The sequence below is a fragment of the Anomaloglossus baeobatrachus genome, chromosome 3 (assembly GCF_048569485.1).
Source record: "Anomaloglossus baeobatrachus isolate aAnoBae1 chromosome 3, aAnoBae1.hap1, whole genome shotgun sequence".
NCBI lineage: Eukaryota > Metazoa > Chordata > Amphibia > Anura > Aromobatidae > Anomaloglossus > Anomaloglossus baeobatrachus.
The window spans coordinates 148,261,348-148,281,070 of NC_134355.1; positions in this window are offsets into that span (position 1 = coordinate 148,261,348).

Here is a 19,723-nt window from a genome sequence, read left to right on the forward strand (position 1 = left end):
CGTGCATTGGAACACAATGGAGAAGTCCCTGGGACCACGAGGTCACTGATGGTGGTCCGGGTGACGGAGCTCAGGTTCGGAAGCCGTGATGATGTCTGGCGGGGTCCGGAACCGTTGGAGCGAGATGACGGGTCACCGCAGGGAACCGAGATGGTACGGACTGTCAGGATGGCAGAAGGGCAGCGTTCGGGGTTCGAGATACAGCAGGACCGGATGGCGATGCAGGATCGGCTCTAGAAGACAGAGAGGTAAGTATCTCACAGAACACAAGGAGACCTGACTCCTAGCTTGGGAAAACACGAAGAACAGGCCCCGCTCCCTTGGACATTAACCCCCTTTATACCCTGTACCTGCATGCATCATTTCCTGTCAGTGGACACTGGCCCTTTAAGAAAGGATCAGTGACCGCGCGCGCGCGCCCTAACGCGCATGCGCGCGGCCCGGGTGCCAGAAGCCAGGGCAGGAAGCTGAGAGGAGGACGCAGCAGAGCCGACCAGGGACTGGGAAGCCGACGGGCGCCGGGAGCGGGGACCAGGAGGCCTGGGAAGCGCGGGCACTGGAGGCTGGGGAGCGGGGAGCGTGGCAGGTGAGCCGGGGAGCGGAGCAGAGGACCCGGGGAGCGGAGCGGAGGACCCGGGGAGCGTGACAGATGGATAGATAGATAGATAGATGCATAGATAGATAGATAAAAGATAGATAGATAGATAGATAGATGGATAGATAGATGGATAGATAGAAGGATAGATAGAAGGCTAGATAGAAGGATTGATAGATGGATAGATAGATGCATAGATAGATAGATGCATAGATAGATAGATAAAAGATAGAAGGATAGATAGATGGATGGATAGATACATGGATAGATAGATGGATAGATAGATAGATGCATAGATAGATAAAAGATAGATAGATAGATGGATAGATAGATGGATAGATAGAAGGATAGATAGAAGGAGAGATAGAAGGATTGATAGATGGATAGATAGATGCATAGATAGATAGATAAAAGATAGAAGGATAGATGGATGGATGAATAGATACATGGATAGATAGATAGATGCATATATAGATAGATAAAAGATAGATAGATAGATGGATAGATAGATGGATAGATAGAAGGATAGATAGAAGGATAGATAGAAGGATTGATAGATGGATAGATAGATGCATAGATAGATAGATGCATAGATAGATAGATAAAAGATAGAAGGATAGATGGATGGATGGATAGATACATGGATAGATAGATGGATAGATAGATAGATGCATAGATAGATAGATAAAAGATAGATAGATAGAAGGATAGATAGAAGGATAGATAGAAGGATTGATAGAAGGATAGATAGATGCATAGATAGATAGATAGATGCATAGATAGATAGATAAAAGATAGAATGATAGATAGATGGATGGATAGATGGATAGATAGATGGATAGATAGATAGATGCATAGATAGATAGATAAAAGATAGATAGATAGAAGGATAGATAGATGGATAGATAGAAGGATAGATAGAAGGATAGATAGAAGGATTGATAGAAGGATAGATAGATGCATAGATAGATAGATAGATAGATGCATAGATAGATAGATAAAAGATAGAAGGATAGATAGATGGATGGATAGATGGATAGATGCATAGATAGATGGATAGATAGATAGATAAAAGATAGATAGATGGATAGATAGAAGGATAGATAGATAGATAGATAGATAGATAGATAGATAGATGGATAGATAGATAGAGAAAAGATAGATAGATAGATAGATGGATAGATAAATAAAAGATAGATAGATAGAAGCATGGATTGAAAAAAGATAGATAGAAGGATGGATAAAAGATAGATAGATAGAAGGATGGATAAAAGATAGATAAATACAATACATGTATTTAAATAGATAGATTTCTTTATTTGTGAGTTGTGTCCCCCCTATCAGCAGTGGCCTTTCATGACCTGGGAAAGGAGGTCACACAGGGTCACTGCTAGCCATTGACAGCACGTTTTTTTTTGCTGTTTGTGCTGCTTGTACAGTGAATGTCTCGCGACCGTGGGAAATGATCTGGAATACCCCTGCTGAGGATGCAGAGGTTTCCACGTCTCACACAGCGCTGGATGTCGTGTGGATTACTTGGTGCAAGGCTATTTTTGGACTTAATAAAGTGGTCAAAGAGGGCTTTTTGGGGAGTTTTATTGCAAATAAATGATTGTCTCGTGTGTTTATTTACTTTAACTTGCAGATTAGTGATGGCGTGTCATGGACGCTGCCATTACTAATCTTGGATTTATTGGCAGCGAAGTGCAGCGAACTCCATAGATTACCCTTTTTGCCACTGCTACACGGCAAAAGGAAGGGCCAGTGACACGCCGAGACTGTCGCATACAATGCATGCGACAATCTCGGAGCAGTAGCGGGCTGATATTCGCGGCTGCGAGAGGGGGGGGCCGTAACCATGGCCCTCGCCCTCTGCAGCATGAGAATACCGGCCCGCCGCTGTGTGTTCATCTCGGCCGGACGTTAAATTACGGCGGAGCACACGCTATTTTTTTTCTATAAGTCCGTTATTAAAATCATGTGTGTAGATGGGTCTGTGTCAGTGTGATGTGTGATGTGTGTATGTGTTCGGATGCACTGTACATACTTACCAGTTCTATGAGTTGTTTGACATTAATCGACATTCTTGTGTACCACGACATTGTTCTGGATGTTTACAATCTTCACAAAATGGATGCACTTCCACTTCCTCTTCTTGGGACATCACTTCCTTTGAAACCGCAGGTAACTAGGTCCCGAAACCGCGAAATACCGCAGGGAATAACGCAGGAAAACGCAGTGAAACGCACAGAATTTGCTGCCTGCGTTATTCCCTGCGGGATTTCATGATTAACATTGGAGTCAATGGAGTGAAATCCCGCAGCGATGTGCGGAAAAGAAGTGACATGCAATTGTTTTTGCTGCAGGATTCCCGCAGCAAAACATGCAGCTGTCAAATTCCGCCAAGTGCGCACAGGATTTTTTTTCTCCATAGGATTTGCTGGTGATTCACTGTAGAGTTGTTCTGAACATTTTCTGCAGCAAAACATTCAGCAAATCCGCAGAAAATCCGCGGCAAAATCCGGTAAGTGCGCACATAGCCTAAAACAGAAACTTTGCCTTTAAATATTTCACCAGCTCTGTTGAATGCCTTAATGAAACATAAAACTACTCCTGGAATGATTCAGCTTTAAATATATCTTGAGTCCTTTCTTACACCTTCATATGATACTTAATATATAACCCACTTCACTCCACTTTTCCAGGAAACTGGAAATTTGCTAAAAAAAAAATGAAAAAGTTTAAACTTCCTAGTGCGCAGTGTAGGTGCAATAAAAATGTATATCTTCCCTAAATATTTAAATCTTCTAGAAATCTTACCAACTCCGATACACCGATTAGCCTTTAGGAGGTTTCAATCCTCTGTGTTGAATTTAATTTGGGCCAATGGACTAAATAAAATACTAAAAACAGAACTTCTACAGAAAAAAAATCACAGGGGGTCTGTTGGTTAAAGATGTCTACTTATAATACTACTCAATCCAGCTCCGCAGAATACTCAGGTGGTCCTCTTTGCTTGCATGCAGCAAATGAATCGAGTTTGAAAAACTATCCATGGCTACTTAGCATCCTAATCAGAGATGAGCAAACTTTTAAGACTTTGATTCGTCAAGGCTTAGCGAACAAACTATGAACAGTAGTCACATGATAAGGTCAAAGTTCAAGTGATTTGGTTAATGGATGTTAAATTTTTATTAATGTTAATAAAATTGAGTTGTTTTTGCAATGTGTAGGTACGGTTTCTCTGCAATGCCACGTAGGCAACACATGTGATTTCTTGAACTTTGACCTTATCATGTGACTACTGGGCGGGTTCTATTTTTCCCCTATATCAATGTACTTCTATCTCTGTTATGATTTATTGGTGGCTTTTCCTGAGGAAAAAGAGGGGATATCTCTTCAAAACACGTAGAATAAACCACCCACATTGCTTTATTCTTGGAGTGATTCTTCGTACAGCAACGCAGAGTACACCACAATTATCCTGTTTTTGTTTTGGATATTGGAGTCTTGACATTTAAAAATATTTCAGGCAGACAGCAGGACAGTAGCATCAATTGCCTACCCCCCATTTCCCTATAGTGTCTTTGCACAGCAGTGAGGTATGCTCCATGCAACACACTAGATGTGGCCTGGCATTTCCATTTTAAAAATCAAAAGGTGGATGAGTGACAGGATTAGGCCTCTTGCTCCCACACCTCTGCCAGTACAGACAAGACACAACTTGGAGACCCATCTTGGAGTCTTGATGTTTAAAAATATTTCAGGCAGACAGCAGGACAGTGGAATAATTGCCCGTCTACCCTTTCCCATTTCCCCATAGTGTCTTGGCACAGCAGTGAGGTATGCTCCATGCAACACACAGGATGTGGCCTTGCATTTAAATTTTTAAAAGTGAACATACAGCAACCATGATTTCTGCAGCAGCACATTCAGGCTGGAATAGTGGGCTATAAATTTCTGTATGCAAAAAAGAGGGGAGCCAGCACTGCTTATGAGTGGCATGCAACAATGAGAAAGTAAAAAGTTTAATATTCACAAATTCATTCCTACTGTAACAATTCAATGAGATTTTTGGCAAATAATTGATCAATGATTTGAACCCCCCTGCCCCGTCACGGCAAATCTCTATAAGGGGGGTCCCTACACTATATTTATAATTTATATAAGGGCTGACAACTGCGAGTAAAAGGGCAGTCCAGGTGCCAGTGTGTGTGGCAGAACCACACACACCAGCACAATGTCAGAACTGGCCCCCACAGTGCCAGACCAGCAAACATGGATGAAGGGCGGAACAGACCCAGGCAGGTGGTGCTTAAGTAATAATGCCTATGGAACAGGGGGCGGTGGCTGTATGTGAACAGGCACCAACATAAATTTTGATGGCAACAGAAGGAATTTGCAAACCACACTGGGCGTGCACGGCAAGGTGGCGGTCAACGACCTACCAGCTAAACGCAAAAAAGAGGGGAGCCAGCACTGCTTATGAGTGGCATGCAACAATGAGAAAGTAAAAAGTGTAATATTCACAAATTCATTCCTACTGTAACAATTCAATGAGATTTTTGGCAAATAATTGATCAATGATTTGAGCCCCCCTGCCCCGTCACGGCAAATCTCCATAAGGGGGTCCCTACACTATATTTATAATTTATATACGTACCATAAGGTCTCGTGTAATGCGCAGGACAGTATAAGAACATCACCTACCTGAGAAGTGTTAGAACCGCTCCCATGCTGCAAGGGCTGACAACTGCGAGGAAAAGGGCAGTCCAGGTGCCAGTGTGAATTTCTGTACAACCAGGTTGAGGACATGAGCCATGCAAGGCACATGTTTGATGTCACCCAGGCGTAGTGCCACCCCCTGGATCGCACTGTTATTGCTCACGGCCTTCCCTGGTTCCAGGTTCAGTGGAGACAGCCATTGATGAAATTCAGCCTGGATAGCAGTCTACCACTCTGCAGCTGTGTGACTGCGTTCTATAATGCATATTCATTTCAGCACTGCTTGATTGCGTTGACTTCCAAACAGGATGTAGCCTGGCATTTCCATTTTAAAAATCAAGAGTGACAAGATTAGGCTTCTTGATTTCACACCCCTGCCAGTACAGAAAAGACACAATTTGGAGCCCCATCTTGGAGTCCTGATATTTGAAAACATTTTTTGCTCTTTGCAGGACAGAGGAATCTATTGCCGCTCCCCACAGTGTCTTTGCACAGCAGTGAGGTATGTTCCATAAAACACACAGGGTGTGGCCTGGCAATTCCATTTTAAAAATCAAAAGGAGGATGAGTGACAGGATTAGGCTTCTTAATCCCACACCTCTACAAGTACAAACAAGGCACAATTTTGAGACCCTACTTAGTATCTCCACTTTTACAAAAATTAAGGTCAGACAACAGGAGAAGTGGCAACAATTGGTACAGACTACAAACAGTCGAACGCCTCAACATGGATGCGTGGTACCGGCCATGTAACAAGGCCTGAACCAACATTTCTACCTTCACCAGAGACAGCTAGATGACTGATAGGTGTAGGTCTCTTCCTCCCAGAACCCTGGCGCTACAAGCAAAAGACAATTTTGATATCAAACTTGGAGTCTACACATTTACAAAAATTAAGGTCAGACAACAGGTAAAGTGGCAAAAATTGGCACAGACTAAAAATAGTGAAACGCCGCAACATAGGTGCGTGGGCCGGCCCTGTAACAAGGCCTGAACCAGCATTTCTACCTTCACTAGTTCTCTTTGGTGTTTTTACTGTATGACATATACTTAGATATGAGCAATCTTTAGCATAAGTTATATTTAGCAGTCTTAATACATGTTGTCTCTTAGAAGACATAAATCCCTACAATAGGAGAATAGATACCACTCTCCCTTCCTGTTTTTTACCTTTATGTTATCTAGTCTTGTCTCGTTTTGTCTATTCATTATTTGATAAGTTTTATCTGGAGGATATATGAAAGGAATACACCAATTAACAGAATTTAATCTGTTCCTAATGTGTAAGATATACTGCAAACCTAATATTGCTTTTTATACTTCTTTAACCATATTTGTTGCTGATTCTGTAGTCATTGGATTATATATGTAAGGAATATTTGCTGTGGGAATTTTTTTCTCTCTTTTGTTACACTACTTGTAACTTTTCAAATCTAAAATTAAACAGTTTTACAAAAAAAAAAAGAACGTCACTGGTGAAAGCCTTTACAGTACACACATATACACTGATGAGCACAAGGGTAACAATGTTTTGCACTTTTGACTTTCAGGCTCCATATCTCAACATCCACTATAGTTTCAAACAAGAGACTACCTTCACTTTATAGACAATGATCTTGGCTATCTCATATATAAATTTGACTTGCAGCTATTTCACATATTAGTTATGCAATTTCTTGTCATGTCACTGCATTGTTACTGTTTTGTTCCTAAAAATCTAAATTGTAATTATTTTGCTAGTGTTCTGTAAATCCACCTTTGGTTTTCCCCACTGCCTGAACCCTTCTGGGCATATTATAAATCAGATTCAAGCATGTCTAATCCCAGATCTCTTCTACACTTTCCCAATGTTGGTGCATACTTGTATGCATACAGCTTTTTCTTCATCTTCAACTCTACCCACAAGTGTTCAATTGGGTTGAGGTCTGGGGACTGTAGTGGTCACTCCAGCACCTGTAGTGGAGGGGAGGAGTTTGTCAGTTCGTTGGTGGAGTTGCAAGCGAGATGTCGCATCCCTGCTGTGCTCCCAGTGTACACCCATCCAGCTGTCTCCTTTTTCCTCAGGGAGAAGGCAGTGTGCCTGTAGAACACCATGGAGCCCAAGGCCCCCACCCCCCAAATGCCATCTGTGGGGGGGTGGGGTGCAGAGAGGACACCTCGGGAGGATTTTTCCTGTTGCTCCATGAGGTCCAGGACAGCTGTGCGCCAGGATGCCACCACAGAGGGGCCCAGCTCAAGCATCGGCAGCTCAAGCGTCAGTGGCTCAAGCATGCCATACAGGTGTCAGCATGCCAACACCTCCTTGATCCTGTAACCTTTCCCACAGCGACTTTTTGAGAAATACTCAAATGGGTTGAAACGTCCCCAGTGACAAGTCACTTATCACTATCAAAAACAAAAACATTTTTTGTATATACCCCAAATAAATTCTACTATTGCATGAACTTTTAGAGAGTGCAGTGAATTATTAAGTAGCAGCTCAAGCATCGGCAGAGATAAGGGGGCCATGCCCACCCCTGGGAAGGCCTCTGTGGCTTTGGTCAAGTGCTGGGGGATCATGGACCCCCGAGAGGATGGGGGGAATATGTATCCAGAATTGAGCACATGTTCCGGATATTTGAGGAATCGGGGAGAAGAATGTGTGCCCTCAGAGAGAATTTAAAAAAATGCAAGTTTTGCACGGGACCACATGGCCTGAAGAAATAAGGATGAAATAGTGAGAAAGTGAGGAACCTGAGAAAGGAGTGGGAGGACATTACTGCTCTCCATGAGGTGATCTTACAGAATGCGGGTCCTTCCATGGAGAAGCTCCTGAATGATGGACACTTTGCGGCCATGAAGGCAGACTCCAGGGGGGCCCCGGACACTACCATTGGGGCTCCGCACCTTGGGGCCACCTCAGAAGCTATTCTGGAACCAGCCCAAGATCCTAGAGCCATTACGGGTGTGGCCATGCCCCCTGCAGGTTCCTCACAGCTTGGTGGGGGGTCACAGGAGAGTGTTGTGCCAGCCATGGTACAGCAGGGCGGCGCCATACCAGGTGGCATCACCCCAAAAACCCGAGGCACAGGGACCTTAGAACCAGAGTTTCCAAGTGAAAACCTTGCTGAAGAGGTGTTAGTATGATAGGCACATATCCTTGGTCTTTAAGAGGGACTTCAGGAAATACCGCTGGCCCGAACCTTACAAAAACTGTAGGCTATCAGTGAATAGTAAGTTGGTGGCAGGTCTGAAGGATAGTACAGGATCTGTTGTGAATGTCATCCGAGTGGGTGCTGGTGTGGAGATCCCTCCGGTGGTCAGGAATGGTAATGAAAATTAGTTTGAATCTGTGATTCAGACAGGTGATGGAATTAATTGGGAATCCAGAAAATCCTATTGCAGATCAGCCTAGTTTATTTAGGAGAGCATTTTGTGCCTGGCGGTCGCGGTGATAAATGTTCCTGCCTGCTTCTGAAAATGGATGGGAGTTTTTCCTTCTGTTTTTCCCATTTATTTGGTGCCTGAATCTACTCCAGATAAGTTTACAGTTTCTGTGCTTAATTGCTGGATTTGCACTTAAGAGTTTTTCTGCATATTCCATTTGGTTCTGAGTTTGGTTTCTTGTATGTGAGGATCTGTCTTTCTGCTTTTGTGAGCAGAGCAGTCCCTCCAGCAAGAAAGGGAGCTTGCTCTTTGTTTATGTTTGGATTATTTGCACTTTAGAATATTATTTGTTCTGTGATTTTGTTTCTTCCCATTATATCTGCAGTTCTGTTTAAAGTGTTTAGAACAAGAGTACCTGATATAGTGGGGGAGAGTCCGTGTGGTCTCAGTATTTTTTATTATTAGGAGATTGGTATTTTTTGCAGGGTTTTTTGCTGTCCGCAGTTATCTGTCCTGTTCTATTGAATAAGTCGGGCCTCACCTTTGCTGATCTATATTTTCTGTGTATTGTGTTTTCTTACAACACTGTTGTTGCATGTTGGGGGCTTGCTATTTCTTTGAGGACTGCTCCGAGGCAAGATAGGATTCCTCATTTCTATCTTTGAGGTTTAGCAAGTTTCTCAGGCAGTGATGAGGTGTCTAGGTGTGTTAGGAACATCCCACTGCTACTTCTAGTTTTACCTGACAGGGGATTGTGGTCAGCTCAGTTTCCAACTACTCTGGAGGTTTTGTTTTTTCATAATTAATGGGATTTTTTGTGATTATCCATGGTTACCAGATCATAACAAGGATCCCTGATACGGTTCAAGTCAGGGATCCTGGAAGTTGTCAGATCCTTCTACTCTCACATCTTGGGAAGTAAGCAACCAGATCGGGAGGGGGTCTCGGCTTTCCTGGCTGAGACTATCTCCATAGCAGGGGTAGACCCCTCACTTAGTGTTTTGATGGAAGCTATTAAAGAAGAGGCAGTGAGACTGGCGATTGATGGGCTCTGGCCTAAAAAGTCGCCATGTACGGATGCCTTAACATCCCAGTTTTACAGGACCTTTAAGAACTCTTTGATCTCCTTGTTGACTCGGGTTTTTAATGCGTGTCTTTCCTCGGGCACCCTGCCTAAGTCAATGAGGAGGTTAGCTTTGATACTTCTGTCAAAGGGTAAGGATCCATCGCACATTGAGAACTGGAGGCCCATATCACTTCTCAATGTGGACTGAAAGGTTCTGGCTAAAGTGTTGCATACAAGGTTGATTCAGTTTGCGCCACAGCTCCTTTCAGGGGCCAAGAATTGCACTGTTCCTGGCCATAGCACTTTTAGCGACGTTCTGGATGTCGGGGAGGCCGTGGAGCAGGGCAGGGCGGGTCTCTGGAAAGGGTACATGCTGTCCTTGGATTAAGCTAAAGACTTTGACCGGGTCAGTCATGAATACCTCTGGTCCACTCTTTTGAGGTATGGCCTGTCGGGGGGGTTTGTGGACTGGCTCAAGGTTTTGTATAAGGGGGCTGAGAGTTTTCCATTGGTGAATGGTTGGGTTGGACGATCCTTTGTGGTGGGGTCTGGGGTTTGCTAGGGTTGCCCACTGAGCCCATGCTTTACGCTTTCGCAATCGACCTCTTCATTAGGAGAATAAATTGTGGACGTTTAGCGGGGCTTGGATGGATGGCCCGGGAGTGCGGGATGCCACCCTAAGGGTAGTAGCCTATTCGGATGATGTCACTGTCTTTGTTTCCTCAGGTGAGGAGGCAATGGTTGTGCTGTCAGAAGTAGAGTGCTACTCGGAGGTTTTGAGGCACAAGATCAACCAGGACAAATGTGGAAGTCTATAGTTGGACAGAGGAGAATCTGATTTTAGTCTCCCAGACACTCTCTCAGAGCTCCAAGAGTTTGCCAAAGTCCTAGGCATTGAATTTGGCCAGGGTGATTAGCCAGCAAGAAATTGGGAAGGCAGGATCTAAATTGCTACCCAGAGAGTGGACCACTGGAAGGGTTTGCCTTTGACCCTGAGGGAATGGGTCGCCCTGTGCAAATCTTACTTGCTCCCTGTGTTAATCTACCTAGACAGTGTCTGCATTTTGCCAGAACCTCTCTAGAGGAGGGTCTATAACCTGTTTTTCCAACTGTTACGGGGAAACAGGTTGAACCTAGTCAAGCGAGAGGTTACTTACCGTACGAGGAGACTAGGGGTGGTTTATACTGAGAAAATTATTACTTCAAGTAAAAATCATTATTTCTAACCTAGTCAATGTCTGGACTATATTTTCTATTCATTATGCAACTCATTTAATAAGTAAAAGTATTATTTTTCATGGAAAAGACAAAATTGTCTGGGTTACCCCAAACTTTTGAACTGTAGTGTATATTCCAATATTATTTCAGTATTATTATTATTATTATTATTATTATTATATCCTAAATAGCTGTATTATTGGAAATATAGGTCATGTAGTAAAACTTGTTTTCATACAGGCAGGCTATAATAGGTAATACAGATCCCAATTTGGGGAAGGGGATGGAGCCAGCATGGGCCTGTACTTTCAAATAGCAGGGCTGAATATTAGTCCTCGTCCTTCCCTACCTATAACGATTCTATTTTTATGTACATAATGCCGAGTTACTGCTTTTTTTGTGCTCTGAGCTGACATTTTTTTTTTATACCATTTTGAGGGACATATAACATTTAGATAACTTTTTATTGCATTATTTTGGGGGAGGTGAGGCGAACAAAAAAATCGCAATTCTGGAGTTCTGATTTTGTTTTGTTTTCTCCATTTAACATACGGTTTAAGTCATTTTAAGTTTTAATATAGCAGACTTATTTGGATTTTTTTTTAAATTTTTTTATTTTTGTTGGGGGGAAAAAAAGAGGGCTAAATGTTAATATACTGTATGTTTTTACATATTTTATATACCTTTCTTTAAAATGTTTGCTTTATTTTTCAGCCTTTCTAAGCAACTTTAACCTAAGATCAATTGATTATTTATACAATGTACTACAATACCATAGTATTGAATGATGTAGTGAAACTGTGGTTCTCCTATAAAGCATTACAACCAATGTCCTAAAATAGCATGCATATATTCTAAGAAAAAAGGTTGTTTCTCCAATTTGTGTTTGCCAGCCTACAAATATATGGTCTTGTCTCTAGATCTCTAGGAAAATTATCTATGTGCTTTAAAAATCTATTACGTGCCAATGGTGTAATTAGGCCCTGCCATGTGAAATAATCTTTACTCACTTAAGACTGGAAATCTAATTGTTAATGATTTACTTTGCGCTTCAGGCTAGTGCTTTTTTTGTTACTTTAAATTACGATTTAAAGACTAATTTTCTAAATTTGATAAATATAAATTGGAAAAATAATTATGGGGCCCAAAGCAAAAATTGTAATACGACCTCACTCTGCAGAAACTATATGTACATTATTGTTTTCTGAGACACTTTCCACCATTTCTGTGTCTCTTCGGGTTTTTTTCCTACTTTCTCTTTCAATGCTATATATATATAGATATATATATATATATATATATATATATATATATATATATATATCCTCCGTTTGTCTTTCTTTCTTCTGTTCACGCATTGTTTAGTGTGAACATACCTTACATTTAGGCCTCTTTCACACATTAGTTATTTGGTATGTATGCCATCAGATATTTTTCCAGATAGATGGCAGACCCATTACAATCAGTGTGTCTTTTCACATGCCCTTATTTTTGAAGACCAAAACATGTCCTATTTTGATCCCTGTTGTGAATCAAACTTACCAATATAAGTTAATGAACTTGATGTAAAACAGTATATGAATGTCATTTGCCTGCTTTACGTATTTTACTGTTTAATGAGTAGAGAAAGCTAAGTAAATTTATTTTCTCCATCTCAAAAAAAAACACAGAATATTTTACACGTATGTTGAAAAAAAATAAACTAGTTTAACTCTGGTCTTTCAGCCATCTCACATTAAATGTATGGCCAACAGAACACAAAAATTGCTAACAAACATTAAATGTAGTTATCCATAAGAGGTAAAGAATAAAGACATAAGTTCCTCACATTGGACCTCTACATCAGGGGTGGGGAACCTCCGGCCCGCGGGCCGTATATGGCCCGCCATGCCCTTTTGTGCGGCCCCCGGGCAGATTCCCGGGGGTGGCAGTGCTCGAGCCACCACCGCCATCTTGTGGGCCGCTGACCCTTTAAATTCGCACATATGCTGTTACCAATGCGTTCTCTCACTGGCCAGTGCCAGCGAGAGAGGACTTACTTTGTGGGCGGGTTTAGTGCTCTGCCCCCGGCCCTCTGAGCTGCGTGCCTGCAACCGTCTTTCTGAGCTGGGTGCCCGCCCCCCGTCCCTCTGAACTGCGTGCCCGCCCCCCCGTCCCTCTGAACTGCGTGCCTGCCCCCCCGTCCCTCTGAACTGCGTGCCCGCCCCCCGTCCCTCTGAATTGCGTGCCCATCCCCCGTCCCTCTGAACTGCATGCCCGTCCCCCGTCCCTCTGAGCTGCGTTCCCGCCCCCTATCCCTCTGAGCTGCGTTCCCGCCCCCGGCCCTCTGAGCTGCGTTCCCACCCCCCAGCCCTCTGAGCTGTGTTCCCGCCCCCCGGCCCTCAGAGCTGCATTCCCGCCCCTGGCCCTTGGAGCTGCATGCCCACCCCCGGCCCTCGGAGCTGCATGCCCGCCCCGGCCCTCGGAGCTGCGTATCCGGTGCCTGCTCTCCGGTGCTATGAGTCCAGCGCTGCTGTGTGTCCAGCGCCAGCCCTCTGCTGCTGTGTGCCCTGTCCAGTGCTTTGTGGCCCCCCTCCTCTCAGTGCTGTGTGCCCCCAATGCTGTGTATCACCCCAGGTTTGTGTGTCACTCCCCCCACCCACTGATGTCAAGGCTCCACAAGTGATATCTGTGCCCCCCCAGTGGTGCCTGTGCCCCAGCCGCTCTTGTGTGGTGCCTGCTCCCCAGCTCCTCTTGTGTGGTGCCTGTGCCCCAGCCCCTCTTGTGTGGTGCCTGCGGCCCAGCCCCTCTTGTGTGGTGCCTGCACCCCAGTCCCTCTTGTGTGGTTCTTGCGCCCCAGCCCCTCTTGTGTGGTGCCTGCGCCACAGCCCCTCTTGTGTGGTGCCTGCGCCCCAGCCCCTCTTGTGATGTGCATGTCCCCAGCCCCTCTTGTGATGTGCATGTCCCCAGCCCCTCTTGTGATGTGCATGTCCTCAGCATCTCCTGTGAATTATACATCACAGGAGGGTCTGGGGGCATATACATCACAGTAGGGGCTGGGGGCATATACATCACAGGAGGGGCTGGGGGCACATACATCACAAGAGGGGCTGGGGCATATACATCACAAGAGGGGCTGGGGGCATACACATCACAAGAGGAGCTGGGGGCACATACATCACAGGAAGCCTGGGGGCATATACATCACAGGAGGGACTGGCGGCATATACATTACACGAGAGGAGCTGGGGGCATATACATCACAAGAGGGGCTGGGGGCATACACATCACAAGAGGAGCTGGGGGCATATACATCACAGGAGGGGCTGGGGGCACATATATCACAAGAGGGGCTGGGGGCATATACATCACAAGAGGAGCTGGGGGCATATACATCACAGGAGGGACTGGGGGCATATACATCACAGGAAGGGCTGGGGGCATATACATGTCCCCAGCCCCTTGTGTGATGTATGTGCCCCAAGTGTCTCCTGTGATGTATATACAGCAGTCCCAGTGTCTCCTATGTGATATATGTGCCCCAGTGTCTCCTGTGATGTATATACAGCAGTCCCAGTGTCTCCTATGTGTTGTATGTGCCTCCAGTGTCTCCTGTGATGTATATACAGCGTCTGTTATGTGATGTATATGATTTACCAATCTTATCACAAAGTGTTGACTGTGCTCCAGAGCCAGACAAAAATGAAAAAGCAGCTGTGAGAAGAAACATCATTAGTATCATCAAACATCACAGCCGCACCAAAGAGAAGCAGCTCCAGCCACCACAGTAGGGGTGTGTTAATTAATTGTTTGACAAAATATAGCAGGGTCATTTTCACATTGATAATTTTGTGCAGCCCCCGAATGTTGGTAGAAATTTCCAAATGGCCCCCGGCAGAAAAAAGGTTCCCCACCCCTGCTCTACATGATGCCTCAATACTTAATTTAAAAAAAAAATGAAAATCATATTAATGAGGCATAATAATGTATACAAGTAACTATTACTAGAAAAAACGATTAGAAAATGCCCTACATACAGCGGAAGAAATAAGTATTGAATACGTGATCAATTTTCTGAGTAAACATAATTCTAAAAGATGCTATTGCCATTAATTTCTCGACAGATGTCGGTAACAACCCATCCAATCCACATAGTCAAAGAAATCAAACAATAAATGTTCATAAATTTTGGAATGTGTAATAATGAGAAATAACACAGGGAAAATATATTAACTACATGAAAAAAGAGAGGTGAAAAAAGCCATGGAAATTTCATTACCAAGGTGCCACACAAGAAACATCTCATGTTCGGTAATACCTGTGAGTTGTTTCAAAACCTTTGCAACCTTATTGTTGCAAAATATATGGATACATTGATTACAGAAAAAAATTCTAAGCTACTGACGATTCCAGTGAGCCCTGTTGGGGTCATAATCCGGAACTGAATAGAACATCATTTCACCATAAACTGGCCACGACTAGGTGCTCCTCACAAGATGTCAGACAGAGAAGTGAAAATAATTCAGAACACTTGCACAAAAAACAAGAACCACCTGTGGTGAGCCACAGAAATTCCTGAAATCCGGTATGAACATATGAGAAAGAAGGAAGTTGATCCAGCTCAACTGGGGCAAGGTCCGGCATGCACGGATAACACTCTGGCAGTGCATCACATTAATTTTGACGTCCTTCAATCAAATTTTGCAATAGTTTTACTACAACTCCGGAAGCTGGATTTTTTCTTCTGGTATGAACATATACCTACTTTATATTCTTATATCTATTATATTTTGCACTTTGGTATATTCCATTTTGCACTTTTGAAGATTTTAATTGTATGAATTAAAAGTAACATTTTAAATATATCTACCTGCAATATTGGCCTCTATGCTGGATTTCCTACTACAGTTTTAAGCAGGTACAATTGTTTCAAAGAAAACAGCAAGTAATGCAGTCAACCTTCGTGGCCTGTATGCGCTCATATGACGCAAAACTCCATTGCTGAACAAAAAGCATGATCAAAGTGCGTTAAAATTTTGTTAAACAACATTTAGACAAGCCTGTAAAATACTGGGATAATATAGTCTGATCAAATGACACCAAAGTTGAACTTTTTGTATGCCATAATAAATCAAGTAGGGAACTAAGATGAGTACTGTTACCATGCCAAACAGCAGTCCAGTAATAAGGACAATACAGCAACAGAAGGCACATCATAGGGGTGAGAGTGGGATGAGGTCTTTGTGCAGGTTGGGAATAGATGGTAGTTTGTTGGAAGTGCTGGAAATGTGATAAGTCAATTGAATCTTTCTGGTAAAGTCTGCGAGGAGTCATGGCTAGAAAAAGCTGTCACAGCATTCTGGGTTAGTAGGAAAAGATGACATTTTAGAACAACTCCAGCTGTAAGTCCTTATTTATAACCACTATAATCTTAGTAGTTCTGTAGAACTGGTACCAACCAGAATATGGTTAACCCTCCGTCACATACAATATCGGTTCTAACGAGTTCGCATACAATGTGACTGTCAGGCGCAGGCTAGAAAAATACCTATAATATCTAATTTTTGCAATTTCAGTGCTCTAAAAGTGATCAGTGACCTTCATAGGGATGTAATAAAAGAGACTACACATAATCAGGTGCAAAAATAACCCATTTACTTAACATAAAACTAATAACTCTGAAATACAAACATTTCAATACTCCCGCCAAATAGTCCCCAGTTCGACTCTGTCAAAAAACTCTACGAAGAAAATTTATGGAAACAAACTTAATTTTAAGGTACCTTAAGTACTATTAAACACATATTCAATCAGAATTAGATCCTGAAGTTTCCCCAGAAAAATTACACTTGCAGAGCATGTGATGAATAAAAACATAAAATACCAACCTTATTGAGTGTGACGTGTTCACATGCAATGAGCCTGAGAGATTAGCGCAGTTATATCTGTCCTCCTGAAGCTCTGCAATCCAACTGTGGTATGAGGTTTCACAGAGCTGCTAGAGACAGGAGGCTACCTGGAGGGAGGGGATTTCCTCACAATCTGGTGAGGAAGGAGAAATGAAAGTAAAAGAGATGTGCCTGTCAGGCCTATTGTATGTGACGGAGGGTTAATATATGGTGATAGTATCGTTCTTGGTCTTTGTATATTAATTTTTTTCAGTAACAGCACGGTCGTTTTGCTGGAGTTCCCCTTTACCCACTATGATTAGGGTATATAACTGTTGCAAAAATGCTTACATGGGCTACAAGCCACGCAGATGAGGCTTTTTAGGAGTTCTTGTCATCCCTGCACTTTGTCTGCAGTCCTCCTCATTATGTCTGTTTGAAATACAGACCAGGCTGTTGTCATAAAAAAAGTCCATCTACAAATAGAAGGTCTATAAACAGTACAATTAGGTCCAGAAATATTTGAACAGTGACTTAAGTTTTGGTATTTTATCTAGTTAACAAAAATACATTAAAGATAGTTGCATAATCAATACAAACTTAAAGTATAGACTAACAGCTTTAATTTGAAAGAGTATTCACATCCTAACTGGAGTAAGGGTTTAGGACTAACAATTCTTTAATATGTAGCTGCCTTTTTTCAAGGGGCCAAAAGTAATTTGACAATTATCTCAAAAGCTTTTTAATAGGCTGCATGGGCTATTGTTATAAATGTCATCCGAGTGGGTGCTGGTGTGGAACTCCCTCTGGTAGTCAGGAATGGTAATGAAGATGAGTTTGAATCTGTGATTCAGACAGGTGATAGACTAAATTGGGAATCCAATTTACCGCCAGGCATTTTGTGCCTGGCGGTCGCTAGTGATAGATATTCCTGCCTGCTTCTGAAGATGGCTGGGAGTTTTCCCTTCTGGTTTTCCCTTTTATTTGGTGCCTGAATCTACTCCAGATAAGTCTACTGTTTCTGTGCTTAATTGCTGGATTTGTACTTTAGAGTGTTTCTGCATATTCCATTTGGTTATGTGTTTGGTTTCTTGTATGTGAGGATCTGATTGGAGCAGGAGCTGTTATGTCTCAAAGAGATCCTATGACTTCCAAACTGAAGCTTTGTGATTTCTTCTCTCGGAAATTTTCTTCATCTCAAAGTAACTATGATGTGGGCAATCGGGAATTATTGGTTATCAAGTGGGCTTTTGAAGAATGGAGACATTGGTTGGAGGGGGCTAGACATCAATATTATGGTGCTCACTGATCAGAAGATCTGACCTACCTTGAATCTGCCAAGAGACTGAATCCTAGGCAGGCCAGGTGGGCTCTATTTTTTACACGTTTTGATTTTGTGGTCTCTTTTCTACAGGGCACCAAGAATATTAAAGCAGATGCCCTCTCTAGAAGTTTCTTTGCTGATTCTCTTGATGTTGCTTAGCCATCTAGCATCCTGAATGAAGGTGTGGTCCTCTCTGCCATTTTCACTCGATTTGAGGTTAGCACTTGAGAGATTTCACGGGGACAAATCTGAGATATGTCCTGTGGGGAAACTGTATGTTCCTGATCAATGGAGGAGTAGAGTAATGCCAGAGATTCATTGTTCCGTCTTGGCTGGTCATCCTGGGATTTTTAGTACTAGGGAGCTAGTGAGTATGTCTTTTTGGTGGCCTTTTTTATCTCGGGATGTCAAGAGTTTTGTGCAATCTTGTGGGGTTTGTTCTAGATCCAAGCCTTGTTCACATTCTAGTGGGTTGTTATTGCCATTGTCTGTAACTAAGAGACCTTGGACTCATATCGCTATGGATTTTATTTTGGATCTTCCTGTCTCTCAGAGGATGACGGTTATTTGGGTTATTTGTGATAGATTTTCTAAGATGGTCTATTTGGTACCATTGCCTAAGTTGCCATCTTCATCAGAGTTGGTTCCCTTGTTTTTTCAACAGGTGGTTCGTTTACATGGTATTCCTGAGAATATTGTGTCAGACAAAGGAGTTCAGTTTGTGTCCAGATTTTGGAGCGAATTTTGTTCTAACAGGACTTTGGCTGTCTTTTTGTTCTGCATTTCATCCTCAGACCAATGGTCAAACTAAAAGAGCAAACCAGATCTTGGAAACCTATTTGAGGTGTTTTGTATCTGCGGATCAGGATAACTGGCTTTCGTTTTTGCCATTGGCAGTTTGCTCTCAATAGTAGGGCTAGCTCTGCTACTTTGATGTCTCAATTTTTCTGCAATTTTGGGTTTCATCCCAGGTTTTCTTCAGGGCAGGTTGAGGCTTCGGCCTGTCCAGGTGTTGATTCTGTGGTGGAGAGAATTCAGCAGATTTGAGGTCAAGTAGTGGACAAATTGTTTTAGTCCCAGGAGAATGCACAAAGGTTTGCCAACCGACGTAGGACTGTTGGTCCTCGGTTTAAAGTGGGGGACACGGTTTGGTTGTCCTCAAAAAATATTCCTATGAGAGTTTCTTCTCCTAAATTTAAGCCAAGATTTATTTGGCCTTATAGGATTTTGAAGATCATTAATCCCGTTTCTATTTGTTTGGCTCTTCCTGAGTCTTTTAAAGTTCACAATGTTTCTCATAAGTCTTTGTAAAAGAAACATGTGGGACCAGCTGTTCCCAAGGCTACGCCTCCTGATTCTGTGTTGGTAGAAGGGTATCTAGAGTATGAAGTAGAGAAAATTTTGTATTCCTGTCTTAATAGACGAAAGCTTCAGTACCTTGTTAAGTGGAAGGGTTATGGTCAGGAGGACAATTCTTGGGTTTTTGCTTCTGACATTCACGCTGACAGATTGGTTCATGCCTTCCATCATGCCCACCCTGACAGACCCGGTGGCTCTGGTGA